The sequence below is a fragment of the Anser anser genome (genome assembly GCF_964211835.1).
Source record: "Anser anser genome assembly, contig: HAP1_SCAFFOLD_187, whole genome shotgun sequence".
Classification (NCBI taxonomy): Eukaryota; Metazoa; Chordata; class Aves; order Anseriformes; family Anatidae; genus Anser; species Anser anser.
The window spans coordinates 120,393-138,336 of NW_028154127.1; the positions used below are offsets into that span (position 1 = coordinate 120,393).

Here is a 17,944-nt window from a genome sequence, read left to right on the forward strand (position 1 = left end):
AGGTATTCAGGGGTTTATGTGGCAGCACCACTATGCTTTGCCGTCCCTTCAGACTAGCCCTTCAAACCAATAATTCTTTCAAGTGTTTGTCTTGTTCTTACAGACAGTTATCTACGAGCTACCTCTGCAGCTACAGCTCAGCAAACTCCCTATGGCCCTCAACATCCACAGCCTATTACTGCTATAATCCATTTGACCTATGTATTGCAGTTCTTCTGATTTCACTCATGTGGAAGAAAAAACAAAACAAAACAAAAAAAAACCAAAACAAACAAACAAAAACACAACACTTTGACTGTTTAGCCTTAAATATTTTATAAATATTCCATATTTTTGAAATGCAACATATTGCTAATATATTTTTGCATTATTTTAGTTCTCATTACCAACCATGAAGTTATACAAAGTGAAAAGCAGCAATTGCCTTTAGATGACCTAACAGATGGCAGTGATACACTTTCCCTAATACATGGTAATAATATACTTGCTATGGGATCTGGTTGTTTCCACCAAGGATTAAGAAAAGAACTGAGGAACAGTTCTTCCCTACGAAAAAAGACAGCTGTATGGGGGTGGGGATGTAGAGGTGCTTTTTGTTTGTTTTCAGAAATAACATAGAAAATAATGCCAAGAAAGACAAGATTTTTATGAACGAGTAGAGGTCATGAAAATACAACTAAGGGCCTGATATATGTGCCTTACCTCCTCCCTCTGGGTTCAACAGCTCCACTTTAAACGTTTTTTCTAATTCAGGAATAGTATTATCAGTGATGTTAACAGTAATGTACTTGTATCTTTCTCCTGGCTGAAATTCCAGTGTACCCACAACAGCCTGCAATATAAGAGCTCTTCATATTTTTGTTCAAGTCTAATGTTTTCATCCATGTAAAAAAAAGAAACAGAACCTTCATTTTGTCTTTTTCAAAACATCTACTTTTCCTCACTTAAGCTTTAAAAAAAAATCTGAAAAATCTGTTTTACAAAAGAAAAAAAAAAAGAAGAAGACATCTAAGTTGACATACTGGTGAGCATCTGCATTCATGTACATTTTTCTTATTTTTCTGCACAAATGATCAGTTGGACAAGCAAGTGCAGATACACGCAGGTTATTTTGCTAGGCATATACAAATCCCAGTATGTACAAGCATAATGTTAACCTGTACATGCACTTGAATAATATGGTCTGTAACAACAGCAAAACTCACAAATTGCTACACTGAAAACTCTGTTAAGAAAAAAAAAAAAAGTTCAAAACCAGAGGCTTTTCCTAGACAATGCAACTTACTGCAGAGAAAAGAATGGAGAAGTCACATGATGTATATTTTTAAGTGAATATTACATATCCATTTGCCACATCACCTTGTAAAGTAGTCTTTCTGTGAAAGAATCATAGCTGGGCTAGAGCAGTCAAACTGAAAGCTATCTCCACGATAAATAACTCTAATTAATTCCAAAACAATTATACCACCTTGGCAGTTGCCATACCTGATAATCTTTGGGACTGAAAGCTGTGACTGGCACTGTTCTGTATTCCACCAGAACTGTTCCAAGAAGGCCTTGTGCACGAACTACCAGTAATCTGACGTGTCCAGCTTCTTCTTTAATAGTAATATGGGGCACAGAAGAGGCTGGAAGAATCATTTTATCACCTGGCTGAGGAGGTGGCCCCACAGAGAACTGGAGCAGACCTGGAAGACAAGAATTACTACTTACATGGCTTTTCATAACAAATTTTAAAGATGATAAACAATTTAAATAAAGTGATTGATAACATATCTTGTGATGGTTCTGAAATTAAAAACCACATATACCAGTATACCCTTAAGCCTCAATCACACTATTTCCAGAGATGTGCTGTGTGCCTTACCCTCTCTCACTGATATTCTTGTCAGTCTTGATAAAAGGCACAGCACAATAATAAAACCTTCTCTTCCCAAAAGAGCCTCACAGGCCACGGTTTTGCGTATTTACTGGTACAAGACATATGGAGAAATGACTCTCATTGTCAGGAATTCTCATTTGATGAAAAACCTGGACAGGATCAACTACATGCAGAGCCTTTATTTGCCCTCACAAGAGAATCATTGCTTGTTTGGGCAGGGAAGATTTGAGGCCTTTTTGTAAAATTATAAAAGAAAACTAATTCAGTATTCATTCATGTATATAAACAATGAATTAATTCAAGTTAGATAAAGTGGAATATATGAGATTGCTTCCTCAACTATTACAACCAAGCAAAGTTTTCATCTGACTGGAAAGAACTACACAATAATCTGAAACAAAGCTGTATAATTCCCATCATTGTTACCGTATGGGTGGTCACTGGCTTTGATGCTGATATCAGTAGTTTCCTTTTCTGGATCTATACTTGCTCCACTGGTAGGAGTTGAACCTAGTTTCCCATCTCCAGACACTGCAGAGACTAATGTCACACGGAAATATTCATTTAACTCCGGAATGTCATCATCAATAACATGCAAATTTAACACCTAGAGAAGGACCAAATCATGGAGAAATCAAACCATGCAACATTCTTTGATTAGTCAGTCAGCTGTATCTGCTGTATAGTTCTGAAAGCAAAGGACACTATTTTTGCTCTCCACATAAATTCAACTAATTTCTAAGATAACATTTTATGTCTAGAATATGCTTTCCAAAAACAATGCTTCCAAGCTACTGGAAATGGAAGGCATATTTTCTGAATTGTTTCAAACTACATAAATAAGTGATAATAAATACTTGTTTGGTTGGTTTTGTATATCTTCACAAAAGCAGAGTTTAATTTCCATGTACTGAACATGAAATATCTGATAAATTTTAAAATCTTTTTGAAATTATGCTTATGAAGAGACATTACAGTGATTAATCCAATTTAGAGAGCAAATAAATTGAGCTTATTATACCACCTGACACTTTGACCTGCAGATCATACGATTTACTAACATAACCTTGCTCTAAACACGCTAACACATTCACTTCAGAAAATTCCATCTTTCTTTATGTTTCGATATGGTCGGACAAACATATAGAAAACATTTAAGTAGCTGATCATATTTAGAGGCATGGTAATGAGTAGATTACAAATGTCAGTTGAAAGTCCCTTAGGATATCCCACCTGAAGAGCAGCTTGCTACCAGCCCGTTTCTTAGAGCCATGCACATTAGCTCCTCTGTATGTATGCAGTAAATTGGACCAGTAAGCTGTGTAGCAAGAGCCTACATCAGCCATTTTCTGCCACTAGATAGAGTAATGTGGGCCTCGTCTATGTTGCCATGCTAGAAAAGCTTTGGAAATTTCTGCTATATATGATTGTATGAAATGCAGTAATATCATTTCACAGAGAAATAAAGCTGAATGAACAAACTATTATAACATGAATGAACTATTTTCAGATACCACACGCTTTTGCCAGTCATCACATTATCCAGATTCACAGTTCTAGTGAAGTCACTGGGATCCCTGCAAATGACTTCAGCGAATTTGAGTCCACATTGACTTCTGCAGCCTGATATAAGTGAAACTGAGGATGGTATTTTCTACTCACAATTCATCCTTATTATACAAACAATAATAGAAAGTGTATGTTGTTTCTACAGTACTGTGGTCCCGCACCACTTCTTCAAATAAATTTAACAATTCCGTGCTGTACATCAGGATTGAATTCATTGAAACAGATTATTTTTATTTCTATTTCTAGCACACGCTGTTTATTACCACAGAATTTTAATCATAGGACAGCCCACGTTGGATGGGACATCAAAAGATGAAGTTCAATGTTTCATGGAAAAAAAAAAAATAGATGAAATAATCCAGCACCATGTTCAACTGCATCTTAAGCACCCCTGGTGATGGGAATTCTACCATAGAACCATACATTGGTTTGGGCTGGAAGGGACCTTAAAGCCCACCCAGCGCCACCCCCTGCCATGGGCAGGGACACCTCCCCCCAGCCCAGGCTGCCCTCAGCCCCATCCAGCCTGGCCTTGGGCTCTGCCAGGGATGGGGCAGCCGCAGCTCCTCTGGGCAGCCTGGGCCTGGGCCTCACCGCCCTCTGAGGGAAGAATTTCCTCCTTCACCCCCTCCCTCGCCCTGCTGCCCACGCTGCTGTTGGTGCAGCCCAGGGTACGGGTGGCTTTCTGGGCTGCAAGCACACATTGCCGGCTCATGTCGAGCTTCTCATCAACCACCACGCCCAGGTCCTTCCCCCCCCAAGGGGTGCTCTCAGTGCTTTCTCTGCCCAGCCTGTGTTTGTGCTTGGGATTGCCCTGGCCCAGATGCTGAGGTCGGGACAACCCGACCCTGTCCCTAAGGAAGTCGTTCCAGTAGTTGTAAAAAATTTCAAGACAAAACCTCTCCCACTCTATCTTTGTACTCTTTGCCCTCTGTCTTCTCCTGTGGTTTCTTGAGAAGAGAGAGCCTCTGTCAACTCTGGAGCTGCCCTTTAGGTACTGTAATAATGGGATCAAAGTCCCCTTCTAAAGGGTGAAAAGATCTAACCCCTTGAGTCTTTCCTTAGAGGACAGGTTCTCCAGCTCTTTGATCATCTTTCTGGCCCTCTTTTGGACCTCCAGTCTGCCCACATAATTTTTTAATTGTGGGCCTCTGTAGCTTTGAATTCCTACTCTTCAGTGTATCCTGGTATCCTGGTATTTCTTTTTTCTTTTTCTTTTTTTTTTAAACTAATTCAGATAAGGAATTTCGTAAGACTTTTAGAAAGCTTTCTCAGAAGCAGCTAAAGCTTCCCTTATGTATCATTTCTCTTTCTCTCCCCCAACTCAGAGATGCAATTCTGATTACCAATTTCAGGTGTCTCTAAGGCCAGAATATTGAATAATTTCCTTATGTTCCAGTTGCTCGCACACTTTATGCAGAGGAATAGATTAAAGCAGACAGTAATCATTTCAGGGAGACTCAAAAACAGCTATTGTTACAAGAACACCTTTAATCTCCTGTTTCTGATTTTGAATTTAAAAGGAGACAGAACCTGGATAGCCTTGAGTGCAAGAACAGCAATGAATCTTACTATTGCCTATTTAATTGTTGTGGACATAAATTTGAGTTACAACACTCAGATCAAACCTGATCATTTTCCAATTTCGAAAGTACATGGACTATCTACACTTTTTAAAGTATATGTACACATACACATAAATACAGTTAATATTTTTTATGTATATGTACATATATCTAATATGTACATGCACACATGGTGACTTTTGAACTGACATATACACAGAGCTACAAATAACACTTTCTTGTTGTCAGGGATGGAAAAAAAGAAAGAAAGAAAATATATATATAACAAAAAAATAACAACATAAAATAACAAAATAAAAAATAATAAGAAGAAAAGCCATGTGAAGTAAACACTCTCTAGTATGCAAACCAGCCAAGCACCCTCAGAAGGTATTTTCCAGGAGGTTTGTAAAGGACAGGATGAATTGTTAATAGGAAGGTAGGGTTTACCTCTGATCTCTGCCAAGGAACGAATGTGATAGTGCCACTGCTATTAGAAAAATCGGTAACAGAGTAATTAATGCCAGTGGAATCAACCTGTGAGATAATGTACTTTATATACACATAGTCTAGGGCTCCCCTTGTACGCTCCACAACACAGGATATAGTGGAACCTTCATCAGCAGTCTGGAAGAAAGCAAAAATTTGGAACGTTTATTACTGTCAAAGTAAATCAAGGCAATTTCATTAAATAACACGAAAATATTTAATGCCAGACAAATGTTCAAGTAAAAAATTGCTGTCATGTTACTTTCAGCTCTTTTGGAGTGTTAGGAAGCTGAAACTGACCTTGATGCCAATCAGAACAATCCTAGTGGAATCTGCAAAAGTCTGATGCCTCCCTGAGGACTATTAAGGTAACAAATAACAATACACTGCAGTTCGTCCTGGACACAACCCCTTTCCTAAAACTATGCGTCAGAGACAGAATCAATATGCTTGAAATGTACCTGTCGAAAGCAAATGAAACTATTGCTTTATAATAACGTCAATATTGTAATTTTCCTTAGCAATAATTTAAAGAAAGATTTGGATCAGCACTTTCTCTAACCAGACACACTATGGATAGAAATAAACTATACCATCATCATTCAGAAAAACAGATTTTTCTCTTCTACTGTCCTCCTTACAATTCTGTATCTTCACAGATAACATGACTTCTGCAGCGACAACTTCACGTCTCTGGAATGAAGCTTTAATTGGTACTGACCTTCTATTTTAGAAAATAACGTTCATAAAATTAACATAGAAAATAATTTTATCTGAAAGTTATTGGAAAGGTTAAAGCTATCTTATGCATTAGATAAATTTCAGGGCTGCTTTGTAAGAAAGCATAGATACTGTGTGTGACTTCAGCTGCCTAGTAGACAGATATGCACAGTTAAACTACTGGTAAAAAAATGCTGTGTTCCTGCATCACCACTAAGAGCTCTAATACTTCCCTGGTGAAATGGACATATGATAGGTGCAAAACAATTACCGTGCCATATAATTATTTTTTTTCTTCATGGTTGGCTGATGATCTGTGGCATCACAGCGTATCAGAGGTACTTGAACCTGAAGGAATCTATTATCATAGCATATGGTAGGCACACAATAAGCAAACTGAACCAAACTGAAAACTAGTATCACTCAGGCAAGACAGTTATTTTAAAAACATCATAAGCACTTTGATTAAAAAAGAATGTAATTAAAGCTCATAAGAGTTCCCAAATGAAAACTATATTAAATTTTTTTTTCCACAAAATAATCCAATACCAGTAGAGATAGCTATCATGTTATTCCCCCTTATAATTGATTAAAGAAGTAAAGAATGATTTATGTTTATTTCAAGCCTCCTCAAAAAGTAGCAAGTTTACACTCTGCATATAGAATGGATACCACTGAAAAAAGATTTCATCTGTTAAAACTAAAACAACAAAAAAAACCACTACTAAATCAACCAACTGACATCAAACATATGCAAATTATAACTTAGTTTATGACAGCAAATGAAGGTGGAAAAATCCATAACACTTTGTCATTGCATGATCTCTAGTAAAATTATCTCAAACACATCATGTGACACAGAAAACTAAAATAAAAATCTTTGCAATAATCCATTCTCAAAAAAAAACCAGAGAATTAAATCTTACATTTTAACTGGTAACTCAAATGTAACAGAAGTGAAGGTAAAATATTTTTCTAGAAAAAAAAAATTAAGCCTTAGTCTTCAGTTTATATAGTAAACTAAATTTTCTTAACCATTTTTTTCTTTAGTTTTTTAAAATTATATAGTAAATCCCAGTGGAACTGAGGTTGTATTAACAGAACATATGCATCTCCAAATCCTAGGAAAACTTTGCTTAACCACAAAAGCAAACACTGCAAAATCTAGGGTTTGTTCAGGTCACTTGGTCCTGCCATTTAGCTTTCTGTGCCTGAAATATCACCTACAATTTCCATTATGACCACCTTACCTCAGGGATACATGCTCCAGTGAAGCCAAATAAACCATTAGCATTATCACTTTTCTGTATTCTTAATCTTGCTGTGGTGTTTTCTTGTGAAATTCGAGCTCCACCACGCACAGAAATGAGCTTTAGTATGAATAATTCTTCTCCTTCTTCCTCTTTGTCATCCTTTGCAGACACGATGAATGATTTATTGGTCTCTCCTTGCCAATACTCCAAATACCCAGAGACAGGGTGGACATCACTTTTTGCAGGAGTTGCATGAAGTTCATAGATCTCTGCTCGTGTCAACTTACGCTCATAAAGCCTTACATCCTGCATTAACCCTGTGTACCTACTGCTGCCGTTGATTCCTGCTCCAATTCTTACTATTCCTGGACCTGAGAAGGAAATTATAATTTTTTCTCATGTTATTGTATTTGTATGAAACAGTCAGCAACTGACTACCTGTTTTTCTTAAAAACCAATGGTAAACTGTTCATTGTCCCTGGATGAGGAATCATATTGATCTTGAGATCCAAAATCAGGAGGTTCCTTGAGCCTCATCTCAATGTTACAGGTAAGTCCTCACAGGCCAAACAATTCCATCCTATGCTGTCCAAGTTTTTCATCCTATTAGTTCTAGCAGCACATTATCATCATCCCTCATTTTTATAAGTCTTACAGACTTGAGGCTCCCTCTTTCCTCCACAGATTTTCAGAGCAGAACTGCAACCCCTTTTAGCCCTTGTTTTGCTGAACAAATCCTACTTTGTTTCCCTCTGCTAGGGCAGCTGATCCATTCTGATGATACTCATGATTACTGCATTAACCCTTCTGGACATCCATTTCATCCACCACACTGTAATTCCATGCAAATTCCAAACTCTTTTTACAACAGCATTTATATTTCTCTGTCTCCAAACTATAGGATCACAGCTGCCTCATATTCATTCCTACTCTATCCTATTCTGTGCCATGCTATGCTCTTGTGCTAAAACACACACATCAGCTGTTTTCAGTTGCCTTTCAGAAAACGAAAGAAAACAAACAAACAAAAAAAGCTGTGCTCTTCAGTGTATTGTCATACATATGACACTGAGTGGCAGTTGTAGAGATGAGCAACCACAGGAACTGATAAAAGTCCCAGGGCACAAAGTGGAGGATGCTGAGAAAAACTGGGCTGCTATGCACACCACTGTGTATTACCCAACATTCAACGGAGAGAGATGACATACTTGCCTTACTATTGCATTATCCCCAGACACACGCCATCCCCACTAATAAAGAAAATTTACAGCACAGACATATCCTTCTAGCAATAAAAGCATAATTGCATTTCACATATATTTGTTCTAGAAACCGAGGGAGGGAAAAAAAAAAAACCTCTCAGCCTCTCAGCTTAGCTACAGTACTGCAAGTGTGATGGAAATTACTAATTGCAGAAGTACTATTCTTTTTACAAATGGAAAATTTGATTTCTTAAACTTCAACCTGGAATTTTAAAAGCAGAAATAAAATAGTACACCATACAATTAATAGTCCTCTACTCTCACTCAACATCGCAGCAGTTTGAATTTTTTAGAACATTCACACAATTTCCATAGGCTTTCTGAAAATCCTCAAAGAATTCTTATCCATTCCTTTCAATTAACTTAACAGATATAATCATTTCAGTGTATTTCTTCCACCTTTGAAGTGGCTAGACTATGCATTTCAGAGCTTTATATATGGAGAAAAATAGCAAAGGCTCACCATCAAGAATTGCTTCTCCTTTTAGACTCTTCATTCCTCCCAGAACTAGAATTCCATCAACGTAAAATTCAATTATACTTTCATCCAGAGTAATCAGAACGTGAAGCCAAGTATTCTCATCCAGGTATTTCATGACTGATGTTTTAGCCATGTATGTCATATTGGACCCTAATGCTGTATAATGAAGCACTACAGAAACATGAGAATCATTTGTCTGAATTTTCACACCATAATATAAAGTCCCATTATCGTTATCCTTTTCAACTATATAGCCATCTGTACTGACATTAGGAATTAACCAAGCTGAAAATGTAAAATTGGTTACTGCATTATTTCCATTGTTATGGGTATTCAGGACCGATAATGCCAAATGCATCCTCTTTTCCACTGAAATACAGAGCGTCTGTTCCACTGTGATGGCGCCTCATGTGGGGCTGTGATTGTACTGAGCTTGGGAATGATCCAAGCAACAAGAAATCTACCATTGATGGCAGTCCAGCTTGGAAGGTACTAGACAGTATTTCCCAACCTAGTCGGACAACACCAAAGGTGCCTTGCTGTCTCCAGATGGTGAAGTCCGTAATATAGGAAAGGTCATCTTCAGAAAGAGTATCTTCCACTATCTCTCTGTCCTGGCTCTCTGGATCTATAACAAACACTCCAAAAGGGTCATCATTGAAAGGGATCATGACAGTTACAGTAGGACTGGTTTCAGATAACTGACCACCAGGACCAGGAGACCCACCTGCGTAATAGAAGTTAGAGTAAAAGTTAATGATTAAACAACACACTCAGAAAAAAGTTTCAAAGTACTTTTTTTTTTTTTTAATAAAACAAGTTTCTAAAAAAACCTCAAACCCTCCTTTAAGATCCTCTGGACTTATAGCAAATGATCTAACTTGAAAATTACATAGGTTAATTGTATTATTCTTAAAACACTGTGCTGATGTAATTTCAGTAGAAAACAAACCCACATGCTATTTTTCAGCTGTAAAACACACAGATGTCTTTCAGGTGAAACATGACAAGGTCCATCTTTTCTTAATTAGCCAATAAGGTAGGTTACCTTTGATTCGTTTGATAAGCATGGGGGCCAAATTCAATTCTTGTATTGCTCAAAGACTTACAGGAATAGAGAATGGCAAAATCTTGCCTGTTGCCTCTGATACAGAAGTACATACACCTTGCAGAAACAGTAACCAGTTGTGTGTTAAAACTGCTGCCCAGTCCTGGTGTTAGTCATCTATCTTTGCACAGTAAGAATTCATGATATGAAGATCATGTTGTGAATGGAGAATCTCCGTGTTCAAAGTGTACAGTGATCTACCTGTTATAAGCAGGAAATCTTTTGTACATCCGTATGGACTTCACTTACAGGAAAGGCCAACACACATTTTCACTTGTATCAGAGCACAGAAGACCATGAATAGTACTAAAGTGGAATTAATCCAGATTAGGAAATGTGTCCAGTAGCAATTTAAAGTTGTAATTTAAGTCATGTGAAGTGGTAACTACAAGTATTTTACCTCCTCTAGGGAAACAAACAAACAAAAAAGCAACCTCTATTATGGTAGACACACATAACCTTTAATACCTTTGTTATTTCTTTGTTAGTATCTTTGTTTTATATTTTGTGCATGGAGATCTATGTATCTGAAATTCAGAACTCTTGGTTTTTGAAATGAAACTTCTGAACTTTAAGAAGTTTAATTTCAAAAACCAAGAGGCATCCCTTTTAAAGTTCAGATCACCAAAATGTGTTTAACAGTAATTCGGGAACTGAGTAACTCTCTATATATGGAAATCAAGATTAAATGAAAAATAAGACCTAAAACCTTACCAGAAAAGCATAGGATATCAAGACATGATTCAAAGCAATGCTCTTTCTAGTGTTGGTTTCTTTTTGATTGATTAAACATAACTCTTTTCTACCAGATATGAAGGAAATGGTGATATGGAAGACAATACCTGAAGCATTCACCAACTTTAGAATGTAAAATTCATTGAATTCAGGAATTCTATCTGAAATGGCACGTAGTGTTATTGACTTCGACCTTTCACCATCCATGAAGCACACAGTCCCATAAGTTTCATAGAATTCTTCTCCTGGCTTCAGTGCAGAGTTATTATCAAACAACTGCCAGGTCAAAGAAACATTGCCGAAGTGTCCTCTGTGTCTCAAAATCCTGTTCAGTGATACAGAAAGAATGAGAGTCCTGGCAGGCATGCATCAGCGTTGAGTAGAAAAGGAAAATGTGGAGACTCCTTTTACTGTAATCTTCCTTACAGTAAGAAGTAATATACTATGTAATATAAAGTAAAATGCTAATATACTACAACTGTTCCATGAAGCCTTCCTTTTAAAGGCAACCACTTTTGCAGTACAATTCTACTCCCGGAATACGTACTTTAGAAAACAGAAGTAGCATACGCAGGTCCATGCAGAATACTACTGTGAAGCTACACATCACTGTGTCTTGTAATTCCAATTTATAATAATAAATATGAATGCATAATAGTTCAGAAAGTTAACATTAAAAATTAATATACTTGGACACTCTTAGACAGGAAAGAGAATCATCTACATTTAACCACAAACGTTTCTCCTTTCAGTCATCAAGTCTACTTAAACTTTTTCTTACACTTGTATTAAATTAGAATTACATTCTACGGCTTTCAGAAATCTACTGTTATTTGTGATTAAGAACGTAGTAAATGAAAAGATTTTTTTTTTTTTGGTAACTATCTGCTAACACAATTACACTAATTTCAAAAAGGCACTACAAATAAAAAGTGACCCATACAGTGCCTTTATTAAGAGTGCGCTTACATACAGGAAGTTTGCTTCTGTCGGTTTGCACGGTGACATAAAATGCCTTATAAATAGATTATATCAGGTTGAAGAATTAGTTCAGCTAAACTAGTCCAGCCACAGCAACACATTTATGTTGTTTCTGCTTCCAAAGGTTTTTCTTCTGTGGCGTTAACCAGGGTGCTCTATCCCAGCTGTGTAGCGCTGCTGCACTAACTCCAATTACCTCATTAAAACCTCTGTGTTTTCGGTGGTTTGGTTACATGCTACTTTGACCACTTTTTTATATGCTACACAACTGTCAAAGTAGTGACAGTATGGAAGAGACAGATCCCTAGTAAATATATTTTATCAATGATGACTGAGCAGGTTCCTCAGATGTTGGAGATCTTGGTATCCTATAATTCCATAAAGCACCTGTATATAAGCATGTTTACATCAAAACAATATTCTTAACACCACCAAATCCACAAAAATTATCCTGCAGATTAGACTATAAAGGACAAAAAAACAACAAAGCCCAAAACAGTGAACAGCACAACAACAAACACACAATGAACTTAATATCCTCTTTTCTTGAGACTATTCATATTTCAGATGTATTGACACAAGCATAAAGAACCAATTCACAGCCATAAGCATCTGCTTCAAGGCTTTAAAACAAACAGACAAAAAAAAAAGGATGATTTTTTAAATGCAAGAAGAACCTCTTCCCTAACTATTTGCACTATCGCATTTATTGTGACCTAACTTCTCTTTACAGCCTGTCTCAAGATTTCTTAACGAAAAATCATTTTTTCATCCAATTAAAACCCCATAGTAAATTTATGAAATGAATGTAACAAGGCGAGATGCCAAGTGCATTCAATTTTTAACCCTGCTAATTCTTCAATATATCATGGTGGCACAAAGGAAAATACTTTCAAAGGTCAGACTAATGAAGAGTGTCACATCCGGACTTTAAGTATAGATTTCAATCTGTAATTAACAGATAAAAGAAAAAAAAAAAATACAAAAACAGAAAGAAAGAATACAGTAGTTTGCAGTTGAAAATTTCAAAGATGGGTACAAAAAGCCACCTAGTGCCACACAGTTTTATTTAGCTATTTGTTGAGTGGTTTTTTTTCTTTTTCTGTCAGCCTAGGTTATATTGTGCTCAATCATTGAGATTTTTCTGTATCTACAGGTTCCTGAGATTATAACAGAACATCAATGCTGAAGTCTTATTTAGTTACATTTCAACATGAGCTTCTGTGCACTTTTTAATATTTACTGTGTACTCCATAGTATTACAGGTGATGTCTTCAACACATTACAAATCATTTAATCCAAAATTTTGTAAAACTGTTTTTCTATAGTGCACTTCTATCAATGCACACTTGTGCATTTGATTTAATCAAAGTGCTATTTATAAAGTACCACATACACCAGTTCCAAAAGAGTGCAAAGATATTCTTTAAACGTTACTTACCAAAAAATGTTACTTTTGCCTTCTTCAACTGGCTTCTCTAAAGGTTCCAAAGAGAAAATTCCATTAGGATCATCATTTGCTTCAATAATAACTGTTGCCATTCCAGCCTTAAAGATAACTGTATCTCCTAAAAAAGAGGACAATTATTATTATTAAAATTGGAATCAGAAATGTAGGTAACTCTAAATCCAATTATGTTTTCTACTCACTACAATTGCTTTTATACAAAGAAAAGGACAATTATAAAAGTCAGTGAAAAACAGAATTTGAGGTATTCAGCAGCAGGCAAATCAGAGTAAAAGTATTTAAGTAGTGTACCATCCAGAGAGCAAGACGTAAGATTTTCAGGAAAAATGACATGAACTGAGAAGATGTGATTCTTACTACACAGTATCCTTGCATGTAGTTGTTATGTGAGGTAACATTTTCTGTTTGATCATCTGGACAAGTCAAAAGAATAAGATATTCAGAGGTACAGAATAAAAGAGTAAGGTATTCAGAGAGCCCCGACCTTCTTTAGACCTAGAAGAAAAGTATTGCATTTAAACTAAATACAAGCTATGAGCAATGTCTAAGAGTTTATTCACTCCCATATCAAAGAATATCTAAAAGGAAGAAACATAAGATTCTTATTATGTAGATGGGAAGCTAGCAGGCTTTCAGTGTGCATATTAGTACAGGTAAATATTAAGGGATGTTAATTCTAACTCCATTGCATTGTCCATAGATGAACATAATGTGTCCACACCCACCCCATTTTTTGTCTTCTTTGAAAGTGTCCGACTAAATTTTGTTCCACGTTAAACAATGTGCTTATTCCTCTAACTTCATATACCTCTATTTGTATTTTCTCTCAGGAACAACAGTCCCCAAAAAAATTTCAGAACAGTCAAGGCCACTGTATGTAACCAATCATAGAAAGAAAACCAACTTTTGCTTTCAGGAATATGTATAGAAATATTCTTTATTCTTAGTGATTCTAGAATGGCTGTAAAACTATATGATGCTCATTTTAGAGGAAAAAGGAGGCTATGGATACCCATTCCCCATGTGCTAGGAGAAAAGCCATGATATGTTCCCAATGGGGTAGTATTGGGAGCTACCAGTAGATCCTGAAGAAAGTTATTAAAGTAGAAAGAGACAACAAAAGAGAAAACTTATGAAGGAAGAAGAATGGTTTTGTCTAATCCTTTCCCTAGTCTGATATTTTATAAGAGACCTGGGTACTACAGTGAATACCAGCCGACCTTGGGAAATAGCTTAGCTGCCTTATACTCAAATTACTGCTTTCCCTGTCAACCTCTGGCTGCCTGCTACCAATGTTCAGGGAAGGATTCAACTCAAGATCAATGCTGCCTTGTGAGAAACTCACAGGCCAGCCGCAGGGTGTCCACTGTAGCATGACCTCAATCACTTCAGTCTTATCGACTGCTAAAGACTAAGACCATCAGAGACTGTAATGAGAACTAAGATGCTTAGCGTGCTTACAGATGAAGAAATCTAATTTTAGGTTTCCTAATCTTGAATTGAATACCTGGTAGGTATTTTACTTTGAGAACGTGTCACACAATCTGAAGGTATAGTCTGATGGTTAATTGCCATCATCTTTCTTTGCTTTATTAAATTACAGCCCCTCAGGTTTCAATGGCTGATTCAATACAGCTTTGCTTTGCATTGCAAAGATTTGCAGCAGATTCAGAGCCTGTTATTACCTCTCAACTAGAGAACAGTAAAAAATGAAGGGCAGTAAATTAAAATTTGATAACACAATTGCAAATGACTCTCCCACAACACCATGAGTTTTGTTGGAGCTAGGTGTGGGGAGGGTCTTTATTAAATACTTAGGGCTCTGGAAAAATTATGAATTTCTTATACTTCACTTTTATTTTCTCATGTATATTACATAACAGTGATAATTTATTCTAAAAGATATGTATTTCAAAAACGTGAGGAATGGGCTGAATAATTTTGGTCATTCCTTTTTAAGTGTAAACTTTGAAAAATAAATAAATAAACAAAAATACGTTATTTCTAAGGTAATAAATCCTTTCTTTAGAGGTGGTCCCCTGGGTAAATTGTGACATATATTTTTCTGCAAATTAAGCCTTTTAAAACTATAGTCTCAGAGTGAAAAAAATGTATGCATACTTTTCGCTACTAATAAAATAGAGCAATTACATACCCTTCCTCCAAAATATGGCAGTTCTGTTTGTTTTTACAAAAATCATGTAGTTTTGTAATACACTCTGGAGCATGAAAAAAATAACTAAAAGAATACCTCTTTTCCTAAGACTGTTGGGTACTAAATTTTGTTTTTTTTTTTTTTTGCTTTGTGTTTTTGTATTGAAGTCCATCTAATTTGGAGCATTTATATTTGAAAAGGGACTTTCACTCCAGTTGTTTTTGCAGGCAAAGTATCAACTCTATCATTTGATTTTTGTTTCCAATAAAATAATTAAGGATGAAAATTCAAACACAGTATGCATTTATTGTATAAAAATCTTGAAGCAAACATTATTCGTATAATTCTTGGCATTTAAATATTGCTTTATGATAAGACCAAGATACTAAGAAATTGCCAGCAAAAAAAAAAAAAAAAAAAAGGAAGACTTACCTGTAGAATTGAAAAGGATAATATAAAATGTTTCATCAGTTTCAGGGGTATCATCATCGTTGATATACACAGATAAATTCTGCTCCCTTTCTCCAACATCAAACAAAATGACACTGTTCTTTCCACTGGGAACAAAGTCTCCCTCTTCAGCTGTTGCATCTCCATTAACAGTAATATACTGGACAACAACAGCGACATCAGCAGATCCATTCCTTAGGACTGTAAAGTTTGCAACACTTCCTTCTTGAACACTCACTGTCACAGGTTCTGAAAATACAAAAGCAACAAATCTGTCTGAGTTCAAGCCTGAGTTGCTTGCATTTGCTCTGTTTTCTTAATTCTCTCTAGTAGGATCTTCCTCTTCAATGAAACAATAAGATGTATGTGATAAAGGTAGGAAATAATTCAGGTACGAGAGAATATTTTGTACCTTGCCTCCTAACTGATCTCAACATCAACAAAGAGAAAAATGACACACACAAAAAAATGGGAAGGTTCTGAAGGAAACAAATATAAATTAAATACAAAAAAAAAAAAAAGTTTGGGGAGCTTTTCCACTTGCTCTTTTGGGATTACGATTTCGCAATGATCTGGTTTGTGAAAAAAATCCGTTTTAGGTAGTGTATGTATTCCACATTTATAAACAATAATATCTAACCTGCAAAATAAATGGGATCATCATTCTTTGTTATTTGTAAAATTGCAGTGGTTACATTGCCCAGCCTGGCTCCACCGGTAGCATTGAATAAACTGATGGTGAATACTTCCTCCTCTTCAGGCACCTGAAAGTATTAAGACATTAATTTCTAGCATACAAAACACTGAAGAATTTAAAATGAAAAGTTAGGGGGATTAATAAGCCAGAGATTTCTGAGTGTTGTTTTTATTTGTCAGTCCTTATGTGTCTCAAGAGGGATGATAATTCATACAGTTATACAGAAATTATCATCCATCTACAGTTTTTGTAAGTAAGTCCCTTCCTCTTTATCTTGCACAGATGACCCAAAAGTTACCTTCCAGTTTTATGTTTCTGATACATGTAGTTTTTTTTACAGCTTTATTTATTTATCATTAGGTGTAATCTTTCTTATATTACTTCAAATTTATCAGCATATAGGATTAGGATTGAAATTAGGATTCCAGTTATCAAGATACGAGTTTCAGTCAAACTTTCCTATAACTTTACCACAGTACAATTACTCTCAGCTTCTACCTTTTTTGTTTAGAGGTATGCACAGCTTCTGAAATTTCTCTATGATTTGCAGACATTATCTCAGTTCTACCCAAGTATTTTGATATTTCCTACAAGTTATTAGGCTCTTGAGAAACACACATTCCTTTTTTCTCCTTATACTCTAATGTTTTAGTACTTACTCTTTGTCCCATATTCTCACCCCAAAACACTGTAAAAGTGTTTACCTCATCTGGCAGTGAGTAAATGGTGATATTTTTTGAAAACTCCAGATTATCAAATAAAATAGTCCCTTGCTCTGGATAGACGTCATTGGTACATGCTGGATCAACAACCCAAGACACACTAACATTTCCATAGTTTCCTTGATTTCTTACAACTCTGTAAACAGCTAAAAAACATAAACAGAGTCAGTGTGCATATTCAGAGCAACAGAAATCAAAAAGGAACATCTGAAACATCTGAAACTGAGAAAAAGGAAATACAATAATAACCAATTTCACTTCTTATGAAACCAGTAACATGTTGGAGTGCTACAGAAAAGGACACACAAAGACAGATTACTAAAGCAGTGCAAACTGCTTTAATTTCACATGTTAATTCTTGCCTGTAAAAGTAATTGATAACTGAATAGATCAATTAAAATCACCCA

General features: G+C 36.0%; 1 pseudogene across 1 annotated transcript in view; it reads right to left on the reverse strand.

Moving 5' to 3' along the window:
- LOC310890758 (adhesion G-protein coupled receptor V1-like) overlaps nt 1-17,944 on the reverse strand; it is a 90,194-nt pseudogene that overhangs the window by 48,436 nt on the left and 23,814 nt on the right. The window contains exons 13-23 of the transcript in view: nt 17,520-17,683; nt 16,759-16,882; nt 16,101-16,367; nt 13,487-13,613; nt 11,172-11,389; nt 9,204-9,948; nt 7,476-7,849; nt 5,467-5,643; nt 2,309-2,489; nt 1,486-1,688; nt 703-832 (exon numbers count right to left, since the gene is read on the reverse strand). The product of the transcript in view is annotated as an adhesion G-protein coupled receptor V1-like (transcript). The remainder of the gene's footprint in view (nt 1-702; nt 833-1,485; nt 1,689-2,308; nt 2,490-5,466; nt 5,644-7,475; nt 7,850-9,203; nt 9,949-11,171; nt 11,390-13,486; nt 13,614-16,100; nt 16,368-16,758; nt 16,883-17,519; nt 17,684-17,944) is intronic.